The sequence below is a fragment of the Quercus robur genome, chromosome 1 (genome assembly GCF_932294415.1).
Source record: "Quercus robur chromosome 1, dhQueRobu3.1, whole genome shotgun sequence".
Classification (NCBI taxonomy): Eukaryota; Viridiplantae; Streptophyta; class Magnoliopsida; order Fagales; family Fagaceae; genus Quercus; species Quercus robur.
In genome coordinates this window covers 1,850,219-1,868,549 of record NC_065534.1, presented here as the reverse complement: position 1 = coordinate 1,868,549, position 18,331 = coordinate 1,850,219, and the positions used below count along the sequence as shown (strand labels likewise).

At 34.2% G+C, this 18,331-nt stretch overlaps 1 non-coding gene across 1 annotated transcript; it reads right to left on the bottom strand.

Moving 5' to 3' along the window:
• Positions 1-3,775: 3,775 nt before the first annotated feature.
• On the bottom strand, positions 3,776-3,857 carry TRNAS-AGA (transfer RNA serine (anticodon AGA)). Its single transcript has one exon. It is a non-coding gene; the product is annotated as a tRNA-Ser (tRNA).
• Positions 3,858-18,331: the final 14,474 nt, after the last annotated feature.

Sequence of the window (18,331 nt, the reverse complement as noted above, 5' to 3'; positions counted from 1 at the left end):
GAAGATAAGAATTTGCTTATTCGGTGTAGAGGTGCCAAGGCTATGGCGGTAACCATTTTAATATATGTGGAGAAGTATTGAGTTGAGAGTACATGTCACTGGCCAAAATTGGAAATTAACACCATTTGCCAAATAATATAATTAGTAGGCACTGTTTTCAAACTATATTTTTTATTAACATTTCAAGTTTAAAAGACTCGATTTAGGGCTTATAAATCGAGTTTCAAATATTCGATTTCCATGGTTTGATCACGTCTGGTGTGGTATTTTTTCCACGTGGTGACCACCTGGAAATCGAGTCTCCAAGACTCAATTTATAAGCCCAACCTACATATTCAGCCTCCTTACACTACAAACCATTCACCCCACCCCACATTTTCATCAAACCAAAAACCACAGAACCCACCAAAGAACCCACAGCCGCCCGATCTAGCCAGACCATGCCACCACAACACGAAACCTAGGTCGTGTGACCCAGGCAGTGCAACCTAGGCCACGTGACTTAGGGATTAACTCGGCGAGGTGAGGTGAGCGACTTGAGACTTGAGAGACTTGAGACTTGAGCGACCCAGGCATGAGAGACTTGAGACTTAACATTTTTTTGGTTTATAAATCGAGTCTTACAGACTTGATTTCTAGGTGGATGCCACGTGAAAAAAACGCTACATCAGAGGTGATCAAACCATAGAAACCGAGTCTTTGAGACTCGATTTATAGGCCAAAATTGAGTCTTTAAGACTCAAAATGTTAGTAAAATATATACTTTTGCGACCGTGCCTACTAACTATATAGTTGGAAAAATGAGCTTAATTCCCAATTTTGGCCACATGTCACGACTCTCTGTCGTGAGCAATTTTAAAATTTTGGTTTCTATTTCCCAATCATTAGCAGACTTTGTTTGTCTTTATCATTGAAATATGTGTGAGTTAGCTTACCCATATATGTGTATATATATATATATATATATATATATATATGCCTTAATATGCCCTAATGCACAACAACATGTTGAATTCCACCCAATCGACTCATTTAACTTGAATATAAAAATCATTTGTTCTATATTGAGTGTTGAACTATTTTATGTTCTATTAATCATTGTCTGTCAAGTTGTCACACATCCCTTCTTCTTCTTCTTTTCTTTTTTTTTTTTTTTTTTTTTTTTTTTTTTTTTTTTTTTTTTTACCATTGTAAAGTATATATCCAAACATCTGGAATTTTGATAACATAATACAATTTACAGAAATAAAATAAAATAATTTACAAAATATAAAGTAGAACATTAAAAGTGAAATAAAGTTTTTTTATTTTATTTTATTTGTTTTTTAATATTCGATATATATACATTTGATAGCCTCATACTTCATTTATACTTAAGGTTAATGATTCAACAAGATAAGTGGGCCTTGCAATTGTCATAGCCTTAAAGGTATCATATACTTTTCCTAGCAAGAGTTCCATTAAGATTCTCTTACAATGTTTTCATCAAAAAAAGATTCTCTTACAATGTGATTTTTTTTTCTTTCTATTCTTTTTCTTTTTCTTTTCCTTACTTATAATTTAAGAATGAAGAGAAGAGATAGGAGAAAATATTGGGAAGGAAAACCATCATTTGTTTTAGAATGGAATGTCATGGGAGACGTAAAAGTGAAAGTGAAGAAGAAAGAATATAGATGATTTTTTTTTTCAATGAAAAAAAGATGCTTGTCATCATTTATTTGATTCAAGCCACTCAACGTTCTAAAATGAGAAAGTTTATAGATTGTTTCATGATAGGTAAAAATAATAATATCAATAGTGGATTTAAATAAGAACCAAACTTGTTAATTTAACTAATGTGAAATTTTTTTGTGCTTGCACACATTGCTCTTCTAAAATGGGCCATTGTCTATAGGAGCAATGCTAGTGCCACAACTTGCCCATGTGGCGAGTTGTGGTTAGTGGAGGGGTGATGGTGGGTCCATGTGGGGACACGTCTCCACCAACCACAACTCGCCACATGGGCAAGTTGTGGCATAAGTTGTGGTACCAGAATTATCCTTGTCTATAGTAGTTCAGTACCAATTGCAAAATCAGATTGTGGTTGCTGCCAATTTGTGCTTGTGTATAATTATTGCCATGCATATTATGGGTTTGGACCAATGTGGAAAATCCATGTGAAAAACAAGCAAGATTGGTCTTAGTCTGTTGGTGACATATGCAATAGAAGATGGCTTCTTTGATTTAGCATTAATCAATTATGAAGTATAAGACTCTAGTCTTATATAAGAACAAAGAAGCCATACCAATTATTTTATGTCACAGAGCACCTTCTAGTGGATATCATTAGGAAATAGGAAGTAGGAGAAGTCTTGAAGTTTTTGTCTAATTAAATGAGAGTTAACCATCCAATTCATTTTGCTTAGAAATTCAGACTTGTTCAATCTATAGCTAAATTAGATCTTAAGCTATCCCAATTGAGAGGTCTGAATCTGATAGGAGGCTTATAGACCAGGACCTTCAGGGCTTCAGACTAGTCAAGGTCAAGTAACACTACAAGTAGCAACTTGTAGGAATCTACAATTGAGAGAGAGAGAGAGAGAGAGAGAGAGAGAGAGAGAGAGAGAGAGAGAGAGAGAGAGAGAGAAGAAGAAGAAGAAAGAAGAAAATGTATAAAGAAAAAAAATTTTGGATTCGAATCCATTGATGGAAACTTTTCTTTATTTCTTTTTCTCACTTTTTAGGTAGAAGAACACAATCGGTATTGGAAATTACTTTTTCTGTTTTGATAGGCACCAAAAAAAAAATATATATATATATATATTAAATTACTAATTTGGCCATTTAAACATGTTGGACAAATTTTTATTAATTTTTATTTTTATTTTTATTTTTGTTGAATGGTCGAAAACATGTTGGACATTTAAACATGTTGGACAAATTACTATGTTTTAACTTTTAACTACAAATGAATTAGCAAAAAGTATAAAATTAAAAGAAGAAATGAGCACTAGAAAAAGAAACATTGGGTATAGTCTTGGAGGAGATTCTAGCACTTTACCCTTATTTTTTTAAAAAAATTGGCAATATTCCCTTGTTTACAAACTATATAGGGGCGTGCCCCTGTTTCGATACTCGATTACTCTAAAATCGAGTTCAATTAAATACTCAATTCATAGAAAATCGAGCTATGCCCAATCAAACTTTAAAAAAAAAAAAAAAAAAAATTTGCATGAAACTCGACTTTCGGGAAATCGAGTTCCATGCAAAAAAAATTTTATAAGTGTGATCGCCCCATATTCAGGGAGCTTTATAGCAGCGTTTTTAAACCCTATAGTAACGTTTTAAAGCCCTATAGCGGCGTTTTCATGCAAATTTTTTTATGAGTGTCATTGCTCCCATAATGAGGGAGCCCTATAGTGGCGTTTTTAAGCCTATAGTGGCGTTTTTAAGCCTATAGTGACGTTTTAAAGCCCTATAGCAGTGTTTTTGAACTCGACTTCCCTAAAATCGAGTTCCATGCATTTTTTTTTTTTTTTTTTTTTTAAGTTTTATTGGTCATAACTTGATTTTCTACTAATCAAGTATTTCATTGAAACTCGATTTTAAGGTAATCGAGTATCGAAACAGGGGCATATTCCTATATAGTTTCGAAATAAGGGCATATTGCTAAATTTTTAAAAAATTAAGGGCAAAAGGCTAGAATTCCCCAGTCTTGGAACTAAACTATGCTTTTAATTAATTACATATAAATTAGCAAAAAGTAAAAATAAAAATAAAAAATTAAAAAAAAAATCGTGGGCGGCAGGATTCGAACCTGCGCGGGCAAAGCCCACATGATTTCTAGTCATGCCCGATAACCACTCCGGCACGCCCACCTTGTTGTTCTAATTTGCAACCGACATGTAGTAGATAATAGATATTATGGAACTGGTGAGCCTATTATTGGACCAGAGAAGGACCCACCAAGTGTATATCTCAAAGTAAAGTGCAGGAGGGGCACAATAGTGACATTTCATTGGAGGAACACACTTTCTATAAAGAAGAGATTATACTTATAAATCCAATGAGAATTAAATAAAAATAACAAAAAAAAGGTCGGTCAAGAAAAATCATTATACGACTATCACAGGAGCTGATTAATTATAAATAATAAAGTTACATGATAAAGTGCCAAATCTAATGGGAAATAGACAAGATTTGGATCTCTAACATGCTTGGCAAGTTGCAGTTCTGGAAGTGAAAGTAGGAAACGTGCATCTTGTCTTTGATCATCTAAGAACTTCATCAAAAGAAAAATGATAAAAGAATCGAAAAAATAATAGAAAACTTGCAGACTTGAGGGTTTTTTATTTTTATTTTTTTTCTTTCTAAAATATGCTAATCACAAGATTTTAAATGTCTCACCGTATACTACATAATAACATATTATCATGACCGTTTTAATACAAAAATAATTATGAACGCAATTTTTTCCCTTTTTAAAAAAGATCAAGGACAAGTGATGAAATTGTTCTCAATATAATGGGGGACAATCACATAATCCGTCCCGCCAATAAAAAGAAGCTATTTTCTATTAACATATAATTACAAATAGTTCATACTTCATAGTAGTTGAAACTCATATATAATAAATTATCGCGGAGGGTATCTCTTTGTTTTTATTCCAAACTTTGTGGAAATATACTAATGTCTTTAAATTTCAGAGGATTTATGTCAAATAGTTGCATCTTCAAAGAGACAACGTAAAGAACAGTTGATTGCTGTGGGAATACCGAGTTGATATCACACAAACGTGCTTAGGAGTCAACCCTCTAAAATGTATTTTATTCTTATTGCAAAATTATCAATAATTCTGAAATCACAACAAATCAGGCAAAGGAGGATAATGATTAAACTTTTGTCAGTATGTGAAAATTTCAAGGACCAAAAAAATGAATTCAAGGAGGCTTGGAATTCTATGACATGAGGCATGTAAGTGAGTGGTTAATTGTCACACCATAAACATGCAATATGTCTCTTATAATGATGGTTTTAGCTACCGATTAATTTTCTATCTTTTTGGTAAAAGCAAATCATAGTTATCCAAGCAAGCATATCTCTCTGAACAAAAAAGGTGCTAGAAATTATCATCTAGACTCAAGTGAGTATTCTATTTAAAATTTGTATATTAAAGCAAGAACCTGCATGAAAAGTAAGCGCAACATAATGGTAAAAAGGCACTGCCTTTGTCTTTACTTTTAGAAGATAATAAGCCACTGTCCAACATTCTTTTTCTTTCACCAAGGTGATATAAATGGTCCTAAGCAATTACAGGTTTCCTTTTTCTACGGAGTCCTTTTGAACCACAAAGAAAATATGCTATTGGGATGACAAAGCGATGAATGATGGTGTAAGAAATGTGGTCCTGTGAATGTCAACCATATTTCAAAAAGTCGATGAATATGTTAAAGATCCTTTTTGTGGTAGAAAAAAAACAATTTGTGGAGATGAGGAACATTTGACACATGCTTTTGCTAAGCTCCAACAATTTGAAGCCATGACGTGTGTAATTGCATAGCTTTGCTTTTTACATTGTTAATGGAGAATGTCACATAGTTAAAGATGCTAATGTCACATTGCTAACTTTGCTTTACATTGTTAAAGGAGAATGTCACATTGTTAGGGACTAAGGGTGTTGTTCTTTTCATGGTCTGCACAAGAAGGTATTACCATTACATTCTGTTTTCATTTCAAATTTGAACTTTGTTAGAGATTGCAATGACTGAAGCCTAATTACATGCCTAATGTTTGAAATTTATCACTGAAAAGATAATATATTGACTAAAATTTTAGTGATAATAGATTGCAGAATGAATCTAAACACTATATATTAGGATCACTAAAAATCTTAACCTCAACAAGGTAAAATATTTTTAAAAACTCAAGAAATGAACAAAAATTATATACAAGTCCCCTAAGTAATAGAATTTATCTAAACGAGGACAATTGAAAAAATTAAAAAAGGACAAAAATCGGCTGTTGTGTTATTAATTTTATCATCCTTGCTAACTATAGGAATTAGGTACATGTTAGTTGGAGTTACCAATAGTCAGCTATGAAATGAGTAGTAGCAATGATCAAGTAAATTTTGGGTTTTAACTTATTCTACTGCATAGTACATGGGGTTGAAACTTGAAAGAATATTTTTCAGCTAAAGAGCATTGCTCAACTTTTATTGACAGTCTAAAGTAAGGAAAGGGAATTCAATTTATCTCTAGCATGATCAATGGCACCCTGCTGGACCACTATATTCGAAATATGACCATAGGGTCTTGTATAATTCAGCAAGTTCACTGCAAGCTAAAGTATGGACAGATTGATGGTATCTAGTGTGTGATAAAAGAGAGATGTGGTTATGGCCTCCAGCTAGATAAAATGATCTGGTAGAAATTCAAAGTAGGATCCCTAACTTTGCATTATGCAATTGTCTAGTTTCCTCCCAAAACCAGTAGTTTCACTTCTTCCAAGACATGGGTCCGTTTGGATTGAGCTTATTTTTGCTGAAACTGAAAACTGAAACTAAAAACACTGTAGCAAAATAATTTTTAAATGTGTGAATAGTATTGTGGGACCCATTTTTAATAAAAAAGTGGCTGAAAAGTGGAATGTGTGGGTCCGTGAACAGTGCATCCGTGCACTGTTCACAGTTGACTTGGTCATATTATGCGGCTGCAAAAAAAAAAAATCAGAAAACGCAGACGCTGGATTCATTCGAATCCAAACGGGCACGTAATGCAAAGAAAGTTGCCTCAAGTAACTGATAGAATCTAGTCTGGTTTAGCATAGCTATTTCTCAGCATTCTTGTATTTCTTGACTTGACAATAAATTCTAGCACATGGAAAATTGTCTTATGTACTCACTGCAGAAGTTAGCTTGAGAGTTGCAACCATATTTTCTTTGAATGCTTCTTTACCAACCGAGTATAGAAGACTGTTTTCAGCACATGTTTGATCAAGATAGATGTAAATGATTGAATGAAAAGTTCAATCAAGCAGTAAGCTCTTTGAAGGTTAAGAGTCTTAATGTTAGGCTGCAACCATGTAGTTAATCTGGCTAGACCAAAAATGTTTGAGTTCAAAAAAGTGGGGTAAAAAGTCAAGAGGTTTTGGTCCAATCAGTCATGGCTCCTGTTAGATTCTGATTAGATACAATGAAGAGAGTACCCAAATCTATTAGGAATAGATTTCTTTGTACCATTTGGAATATCTGTATTTCCCTTTTTTTTTTTGGAATCAGGTTTGCTAGTTAGTTGAAAAGGTTGTAAGCTTTTTGTTGGTTGAACTTTGCCTATTCTCTCAAAGAAATTAATATTGAACACATACTTTATCAGAGGATTAAGTAACTTACAAATTACAATGCAATTGACAGAAGACCCCAAAAGGCTATCAACAGAGCATTACTAGAAACAACAAAACACCAAAACCAAACAAAAGAAGTTCCATGACTTTAGGTCTGATCGTCCAATGCGCATCACAATAAATAATCAAAGGTGATTACGCAATAAAAGTTGTGAGGTGCGTTGCTTACATCAAGTAACTGGAGAGGACATCAGCAACCTAACCTACTTAGTGCAATATGTATTCATGAAGTTTGAATTTTCATATTAAATGGTCAAAGGTGATACCGTTTCAAGATGTGGGGTTCTTTTCCTTGTTAAATTTGCTATCAATTTACCACAAAATGTTTACAAATTAACATAACAATGAATATAATTGATGTTAATTTCAAATCAATAACATAATAATTAAATTTCTGAATTATTTTTTTGTTTTGTAATTAAAAGTTGACACACCAAATTTGTACTAAATGTAGCATCACCCTTTTTAATACATTGGTGCATAATGGTATTGGCAAAGAAGAAACTTGCTTCCTTGTAAGCTTACCTTTTTTTTTAATGTCGGATCACTGGCAGAGCATAAAAATAGCTTCTCATACTAATAGTGTCAAAGTGTCAATTGTGTGTATCTCCAACTTTCAAGCCTTGGCCCTTGAGTGGTTGTGTTTGACTAGGAATTGAAGGGGTTTGAGTGCGCGTCAAATAATTAAGCATGTCACAGACCATAAGCTGATTTGCCTCTTGTTTAGCACTCAGCAGTGTGTGCCACTATCTTCTAGTCTTATTTGTTAATCAAGTAATAAATTAAAATATCAATTTTTGGTGTGCTTTTTGGGCTTTAACTGGTGTTGAGTTGAGTGTGCCTCATATCTAGAAACACATATTGGTGCACTTCCACTTATTTGCTGAAAGTGATATAGATTATATAACTCAAAGAAAGCTGCAACTATTAGCATATTTGGTTTAGGACAAAACTTAGATATGCTTCCATATGTATTAGATTCTCCAACACATAGTGTATTGACCAATGCAACAAAAAATATATTTATATACCTTTTAGTTACAACAATTTTCTACCTCACTAAAGACTTTAAACAAATAAACCAATAAGCTACCAAAAATTTAAGTAATTAAGTCTATCCAAACTAGCATTTAGTGATGCATAAACAAGAGAACAAGTGCCACTGTTGGTCTAGTGCGTGGTGGTAATGATATATTCCCCCTCTTGTCAAGTGTAACTATGTCAGTGAAATTCATTCATTGGGAGAAAAAAAAATTTATGTTAAGTGGAAGTTTTAAATCTTATTTTTGAGTTTAGGCAACAATGGTTGAAAAGGGGTTAGGCAAGCAGAGGGCAATCCCTGTTGCTTAGCCCAATAACCCAGGCCGTTGGCGCTTTACTCAGGAAGGCAGACCATTGAGGAGGTTGTATTATTCTGGCCCAATGCTAGCTGGGCCCCTTTATGGCAAGTAACATGCTAATCTACTCATATAAATATTATTATTCACAAATAATTTGATAGTTGTGGGTGTTGTATTATTATTATTATTATTATTATTATTATTATTATTAATGATAATTTAATAGTTGGAGGTGGGAGGATTTGAATTCTAGATATATCCAACTATGTTGGAAATATAGATAACACCATAACAATTGAGCTATAAGGCTATTGGCAAAAATATTATTAAAAAAAAAAATATATATATATATATATATATATATATATATACACACATATATATAAGGAATTAGTCTCAATTTTTAGAGAGATTAGTCAATTCCCTGTCCATAAGACACTCTGAAGACTCCATTGATCATAGTATGATGAATGAAACTTAAGACTTTCAAGTTTACGACATGTCCTTTAAGTCCATTAAACTCACCACCCAAGTGTTTTCAAATGGATAAATAGAACACATCTTTAAATAATACTATAAAATTTTCTAGCCATATCATAATTCAAGATGAATCTATAATATCTTACATGTACTTTGGTACCTGTGAATAGTTGTAAATTAATCCCAAAAAAAAAAAAAAAAAAAACTCTCACTTTCAACTTACAACGATCCCTTGGAAAAACAAACACATGATTATGATCATAATTCATAAATATTTCAGCGAGAACTAGCTGCCATGGATCAACAACTAAAAAAAAAAAGTTTGCATTGCTATTAAAAAAATTTGACCAACTATACCTCAATCATGGTTCTACTTCTACCTCATTGATAATTGGCCACAATATGAACATAGGATTTTTTGCAGACATCTCTACAATAACTTCAGGAAGAATCATCCTAGTGTTCTTATTAGAGATATATTTTGGAGAGAAGCCAAAGCAACATATAAAGAAAAATATGATTGGGTGATGGATGAACTTAAAGAAATTGATGTTGATGCACACAATTGGTTGCAAGCTCATTCAGCAACAATATGGGCCAAACACATGTTAAGGGGGATGGTTTAACTAATACAATATTGAACAATATGTGTGAAAGTTTCAACAACAGAATATTGAAATTCAGATTTAAGCTTATAATTAGCATGGTATGAATCTTTTTATTTACCTACATTTAGTCAGATTCAATTGTTTAGGTGAATTTAATTCATTATTTGATTGTATTTGTATGTGATTGGAGCTTGAGTGCATCAAGTTATATCTAATGACTAGGTTTCAAGAAAATAGAGAGAAGATTATGAAAGTTGAATCAAAGATATGACCCAAAGTTAAGAAGAGGTTGCATAAAGAAAAAATGGCATGCAGTAGGTGGCTTCCTTGTTAGACAAGACAGACAAAGTTTGAAATAAAATATGCTCTGTAAAGCTTCACTGTGTACTTAGTTGTATCACATTGCAGTTGTAGGAAGTGAGATATAACTGGCATATCATGTTCCTATGCAATTGCATGCATATTTTTCAACAAACAAGATACTGAGCAGTGTGTTAATAAGTGTTTCCAAGTCTCTACATACAAGGCCTGCTATGAGCTAATCATAGCACCTATTAATGGGTAGAATGTGTGGAGACCCAATGGTGTCCAACCTATATAGCCTCCCATCAAAAGAAGACCTCATGGTAGGTCTAAGAAGAAAAGAGCAAGGGAATCTAATGAACCAAAAAGTCGTAAACCTAGTATCTCCAAGCAATGCAATGCCTGTGGTAAATTAGGTCATAATAAAAGAAGTTGCAAAGTGAGGTTGGAGGGAACTCTTCACTATCAGGCACCACAAACAAAACTAGTATAACTAATAAGGTAAAATATTAACATATGTGTGAATTAGTTGCTTTTACTTTTCTTTTTCTTTTTTCATTTTTTTTTATAGAAAGCAATTGCAGACATTTTTGGTTGTGAGTAAGGGTGACATTGACATTGTGGTGTTTTTAAAACTTCAAGAACTAAATTGAAACAATTGATGCTTGTGGGTTCAAGGCCTAATGGTTGCATCTAATTGTGTAAAGACTAAATTATAGTTTATGTGATACTATATGTCGAATTTACATGTAGCTTGGAATTATGAGTTTGTATTTGCAGGCTTATGCTGCTGCTAGGACAGTGAATCAGAATTATGCAAACCTTCTATTGATGCTTTAATTTGCGCCTCCATTAGGCTTGTGATGCCCATTCCTTGTCAGATTATAATTCTGACTCTGTTGGAAAAGTTTCTGTTGAAATGGCTAAGAGACTACCTTGGGATATGCTGATTAATTTATTGAATTGCTTGGAGACTTCCTTTGCCATTTGTCGTGTAAGCAATGTGAGTTTTCTTAAAATGGGATACTTTGTTTTTTTCCCCGATTTCCTGCAATTTTGGAATGCAACTTGTAAGAGCTTGTTGATGTAACTCTTTGCACGGGAAACACAGTCTAAATGTTGTCATTATTGATATGATTTTTACAAGTTTACTTCCAAGAGCATATAAATAATTAGATATATGAGGGTGTTCTAAATTTGTATTGACTAAAATAGACTTTTTGCCCTTAAACTTTGTGATAGTTTTCATTTTGGCCCTTTTGACTTGGTTTTCTATTTGGCTCTTGACATTTATTTTGACCATTCATTTTAGCATTTCATGGAAATGAAAATTTTGAAACGTAAAGGGCCAAAGCAGAGAACTGGATGAATCATCAAGGCCAAAATGAAACTTTGGAAACTTAAAAGGCCGACATGAAAATGAATCAAACATGAAGGTTGAAAATTTTGAAATTTGAAGGACCAATATGAAAACAACCCTAAATTTTAAGGGCCAAAAGTTGTACTTTTGCAATTACTCTTTTGTTTTTATATCAGGATGTTTTCATCAACTAAATTAAGTATGAGCTAGTTGGATAAATGTTTATGACATCCTATCTTGGGAAGCACTTCAAGTAATGGGTTTGATGCAAGAGCAACAAGGAGGATGTAATTAGTTATCGATAATTCTGAGATTTAGAAATTTTAGTTTTCTATTTTTAGTCAGTAAAGGGTATTTTAGCAACTTAGTAAAATTTAGAAAAGCACATATTTATGCTTTGTTAGTAAGGGTTGGGCTTGTTTAATCACTGGGCTTGATTAGAGCCCTAGATAACTTTATGATTGATTATTGCTGATAATTATAAAAAAGTTTATAATAGGTATTAATTCTCTATTGTTGGTTTTTTTTTTTTTGAAATGAAACTTGCTGATAAATAGAAGCAAGACAACACTCTTCTTTAGTAAATCCACTCCGGATGCTACTAAAGAAATTATTAGAGGCCTACTGGGTGTAGGAAATTCAGCATTATGAGAAGTATTTGGGCCTTCCTTCTTTGGTAGGAAAATGCAAAAAAGCTAGTTTTAGCTACACCAAGGAAAAGGTGTGGAAGAAATTGCAAGGGTAGAAAGGAAAATTACTATCACAAGCTAGGCGGGAGGTGTTTATTAAATCGGTTATTCAAGCGATCCCTTCTTTTGCTATGGGTTGCTTCAAAATACCGATAGGACTATGTAATGAAATTGAAGTGTTGATTCGAAAGTTTTGGTGGGGTGAAAGGGGAAATAGGCAAAAGATTCATTGGCTCAAATGGGATGAAATGACAAAATCAAAAATGGTGGGTGGAATGGGATTCAAAGATTTGGCAATGTACAATGATTCACTTTTGACAAAATAGGCATGGCGACTTTTGACAGATAAAGACTCCTTGTTCTACAGAATTTTCAAAACAAGGTTTTTTCCTCATTGTACCATCATGGAAGCGGAGGAATCGAGATCAAGCTCTTACGCATGGAAGAGTATCCTCCATGGCAGAGATGTAAGCCTCAGGGGGGGTAAGTGGCACATTGGGAATGGAAAAACAGTCCAAATATACAAACAAAGTGGTTGCCTCAAAAGAACCATGGTATGATTATGTCTCCAGTGGTGGAAACAATGGAGGAGGCAATAGTAGATGTCTTAATTGACACAGACACGAAACAATGGAATAATGCCATATTGGAGGGCCTCTTCACCCCTCAGGAAGCTGAAATCATAAAAAATATACCCCTTTCCTGAAACGAAACGGAAGATAGTCTCTACTGGCCTTTATCTCATGATGGTAGGTACACTTGCAAATCAGGATACCGCTTTCTAAAGGAAGAAGCAGAATCAGCTCTTGTAAGGACACAGGTTGCCTTTGAAACCCAGCTGTGGAAGAAGTTATGGATGCTTGAAGTTCCGAACAAGGTCAAGAACCACGTATGGAGAGCGTGTCGTGACTCATTGCCCACGAAACAAAACCTGATGCAGCGTACTATCATCACAAACGCTCTATGTGATCGGTGCAAACAGCTCCCTGAGACTACATTACATGCAGTGTGGACGTGCCCCAAATTGGATGAGGTCTGGACAGGATCGGATCAATGGAGTTTTATGGACTTCAAAGAGCTGCTCTCATGGGTGATACAAGAATAGAAGAATGCGGAGCTATTTGCAATGACGGTGTGGTCGGTCTGGACTCAGAAAAACCAAACTCGACTAAATAAGCCACACAGCACGCTGTCTCAAATTGCTTCCTCGGCAAGGGCAAGATTGGACGAGTTTATTGCAGCCCAGCCCGTTGCAAATCTACCTCAGCGCAACCCACGTGTCTCCTGGCAGCCCCCTCCCTGTGATTTGTATAAAATCAACTATGACGGTGCCACTTTCGAGCATGAGGGAAAGTCTGGGATAGGAGTAATTATTGGAGACTCACATGGGGCGGCCATTGCATCTCTGTCATAGCTGATTCCCCGTGCTTACCAGGTAGCAGACATGGAGGCAATTGCAGCTACCAGGGCACTGGAATTTGCAAGGGAAATTGGGATTACTGATGCCATTTTGGAAGGAGACTCTTGCCTTGTCCATCATGCTTTAACAAGGGGTGAACAGTCCTTGTCTCCGTTTGGGTTGTTGGTGGAGGATTTAAAGTTTCTTCAACTAGTTTTGTACGTTACTTTACTCTCATACAAAGAGAGAAGATGACAAGGTAACTCATGGATTAGCTAAACATATTATTCATGTTTCAAATTATGTAGTGTGGATGGAGTCTATTCCTCCACTTTCTTATATATGTTGTATTTCAAGTTGATTTAGCCAATATTTTTCAATAAAAGACTTGACAAGCCGGATTCTCAAAAAAAAAAAAAAAAAAAAAAATTGCTAATTTTCTTGATTATAGTTTCTAACCGAAGCCTTGTAGACTATGATTTTCTTCTCCCTTGCTTGCATATGTTGAGTAAACCTGATAGTGATGCTATGAAGACATCTTTTATGTACCTTTACGTGTTTATTTACCTTTGTGCATGTCTATAATACATTATATGCTCGGTCTATTTCTTTATGTTACATTAATCAACTGTTTCTATTCACGGTCTACTTTATCTGGTCATCTTTGTTGTTCATATTTTATCTCTTAGAAAATCAACAGTATCTAACTACAGAAAAGAATAATGGCTGGCACATGACATATTTATCTGATTCCTCTAGTATATGATCTTTTACAGGTGGAAAATTGTATTTATTAAAAATGATTATTATTAATAGATATTATTATTATTATTCTACGCTGATAATGTTAATAAAGTAGTATTTAATTTTGATCTCCCTTCCTATATATAAGCGAAGACGATAAATGTGGATTAAAGCAAAGTAGAGGCAGAGGAAGATCAACAACTAGAAGGAAAGGAAAGGAAGGAGCATAAAAAGAAGTTTCAGAAAAAGTAAATGTTATTGAGAGAAGGAGAGCATCTTATCTCCTTTTTCTCAACAATGAGATAAACGCATTATAAACCAAAAAAGAAGATAGACATACTTTCTCTGGTGCCAAACGTTTTTTGAAAGGCACAAACCAAAAATAAAAGAAAAAGTGATCGATCTTCTTTCTTCATCTCTCACACAGCTTTTTGTCTGTTTGATCTATTCTAGTTTAGATTAGGTTTGTGGTTAAGGTAATAATATGAAGAGTATAGAGAGACTCCAATCCCATGTGCATTATAATATACAAAATAAAATTTAATTTTAAGGGTAACATAAACTCTCTCTTTATATTTATATATATATATATATATATATATATATATATATATATATATTAATAGCAAAAAATTAGAGTAAATACAATTAGATTTTAATTGGATTCTCAATTATGTGTTACGTGTTCTATTTAATTTTTAATTTAGAGTCAATTGATTAATTGAGTGTAAAAATAAGAGTTCAAATCTAATTAGATTCAAAATTGGATATCAATTGAAATCCAATTTTTCGCAACGTGTCCATTTAAGTTTTTAATTTTTGTGACAAGTGAATTATTGAGTGCAAATACCGAAAAATATAAAACCAGTTAAATTCTAAAATATATATTGTACGGGGAATGGTCCCAGACCCATTAAGCCTTGGGCCCAGGCCTTATGGTATAGCGCATGATCCCATTATCACTGGACCTTTGGTCTTGGGCCGGACGCACTTTAAGGCCCAAGCTAAGCTCAAGTACCATAATGAGTTCATCTTGTCTTAAACGTATCAGAGGCAAGCCCTTGCCGATCAATTTTAACTTGATCGGGAATGTGCTTGCTTAGGACAGCCTGTGTTCTCGACAGCTTGATATTGCCTTGGGGAATATCGCTGCCGAGCAGTCTTTTGGAAGTTGGAACCAGTTTCGATGCCATTACCACCGTTCCCAACAGAGCATAATCTCATCAGGAATAATTAGATTGGACCCCACCCACACAAGTGAGATCAGAAAGTAATCATAACGCCTCCACCCACCTCAAGCTATAAATAGGAGAACAGAATGAGAAGAAGTGGTTGGCAATTCTAAAGAGAAAATAGGGAGAGAAAGAGAGAGCTAGCAATACCAAGGGGGAGAGCAACACAGAGAGGAAAGTAAGGGTGTTTACTAGGGCTAAGGGGTGTCATAGTGTCACTTGGAGAGGAACTGCCCTTAGTAGGAAACACTAGGCCCACTCTACAAGTAAGTTGTGAGCCCAACCCTATGCCCGGTCCGTTAAGAAGAGGTTGGGTACGCACACACACACACACACATATATATATATATATATATATATATATATATATATATATATATATATATATAAAATGAGAAACCATTACATATTTTAGAAATGTATGATTTAAAAAAAGTATAAGCTAATACCATGTGTATAATTTGAACTTCATCTAAAAAAGAGTTTAATTTGAATCATATAATTGTAATTTTTTTAATTGTACCTATGTATATGCACGAGGCTATTTACTAGTTTCATTTAAATGAAGGATCATCCTACCAAAAAGAATGGAGAAGATTTTAGGCGAAAATGCATTTTTGGTCCCTACATTTTGGGCTTATTCTCAATTTGGTTCCTAAATTGATTTAGCTCCTAGGTCAGTCCTTGATTTTCAAAAATCGTTTTTAAAATAGTCCCTACCGTCAACCCCGTGACAGAAAATGCTGAGGTGGCAAACGGAAGTGTCAGGTGGCATGTTAGATCTGACGTGGCTAATAAAATAACATTAATAAATACCACGTCAGCATCCATGTCAACATTTTAATGACAAGTCAGCATTTTAATTAATAAAAAAATAAAAATAATTTTAAAAATATTAAACTGAAAAAATTCAAAATCAAAAACAAAAAAAAAAAAAAAACTTTTTCAGAAGAACATTGTTCTTCTTCTTCCCCAGGACATGAACTTCATATGCTTCATGTTCTTTCCTAAATCAAACCCATAAACATCCAGTAAATCAAACCCATGGCTTATAATTTCTCTTCTCCACACATAACCTCTCTTCTCTTGGACCCTCACTCTCTCTCTCTAGCTCTCATGCACTCCGACTCTTCTTTCTCTCTCTACCCTTCTATTTCCCTTCTCTCACTCCCGTGACTTGCGATTGTTCTTGGTGGTTTTGTGGTTGTGCTCCGGCAATTCATGGGTCTGATTTTGTGGTTGTGCTCCGGCAGGTCGTGGGTCTGATTTCATGGGTTTTTGTTGGCTATGATATGGGTTTGAACTTTGTGGTGGTCATATTCGTGGGTGAGGACGTGCTCTATGGTGTCGTTGTCAGTTTGGCCGCGGGTTGTGGGTGACTGTGCTTCGATGGTTCCGATCGGTTCGTGGGTCCAACTGGTTCATGGTTCGTGGGTTTTTTTTTTTTTTTGCCATGGATCATGGCTGATTTGGCCGTGGGTCATGGCTGATTTGGTTGATTTGGTTCATGGGTTTTTTTTGTCTGTGGGTTGTGGTTCGTGGGTTTTTTTTTGTTTGGCTGTGGTTGGTGGTTGCAAATTGAGAAGTGGTGGAAAAGGAAGGTTGTTGGGTTGTGGTTGCTGTGGTTTGTGATTATGGCTGTGGCTGGTGGGGCAACGATGGAGGTGATTCCGTTGAAGCAAGATGACCCAAACAAAACACCAACACCGATGGAGCTTTGGTCATCACGAATTCAAACGAAACCCAGATTTAAACTGAAAAAGCTATGGAGATTTAGGCATGGGTCTTTGTTGAATTTTTTGGGTTTTTTTTTTTTGTGTTTGTTTCCCAAGAAAATTTCTAGGTTTGGGTTTGTTGAAGATTAGTTTGTTTGTTTTTTTGTTTTTGTTTTTGAGTTTATGGGTTTGATTTGCTATAGAATTTGGTGTTGATTGTGTTAGAATTTGTTGAGTTTGATTGTGTTAGTTATGTTAGGGAAGAACATGTTCTTATGTTCTTCCAAAAAAACAATGAAAAGAAATTAAAAAAAATACAAATTTAATTATTTAATTTAATGAGATTTAAGGTTTTGTTTATTTTATTTTATTTTATTTTTAAATTTTCTGAAATGCATTTTTTATTATTAAAATGCTGATGTGTTATTTTTTAAAAGCCAAATAAATTTTTTTTTTTTAATTTTATTAGCCACATCAGATCTAACATGCCACCTGGCATTTCCGTTTGCCACCTCAGCATTTTTTGTCACTGGTTGATGGTAGGGACTATTTTAAAAACGATTTTTAAAAATCAATGACTGACCTAGGAGCTAAATCAATTTAGGGACCAAATTGAGAATAGCCCCAAAATATAGGGACCAAAAGTGCATTTTCACTAAGATTTTATTCCTTCAAGCTAGATCTCCCTTATTTGGATGAACAAAGTATCCACCCCTCTAATAAATTTTTGGTATGATTTTCACTGTTAGAATTATGATGCAAACTTGAAAACTGAAAACTAAAAAATACTGTAGCAAAATAATTTTTAAATGTGTGAATAGTACCGTGGGACCCATTTTTAATGAAAAAGTTGTTGAAAAGTGAAATTTGTAGGTCCGTGAACAATACACGATGTGCATTGATTGACTGAAAAAAGTTTGAAAAGTCTAACTTTGCGGCTACTGTTCATTGAACAGTGCATGAACAGTAGCCGCAATCTCAAAAACGCGTGAAAAAAAAAAAAAAAAAAAAAAAAAAACGCAGACGCACGTTTCAGTTTCAGCCGAATCCAAACGTAGCTTTAGTCATGCTTTGCTAAGTT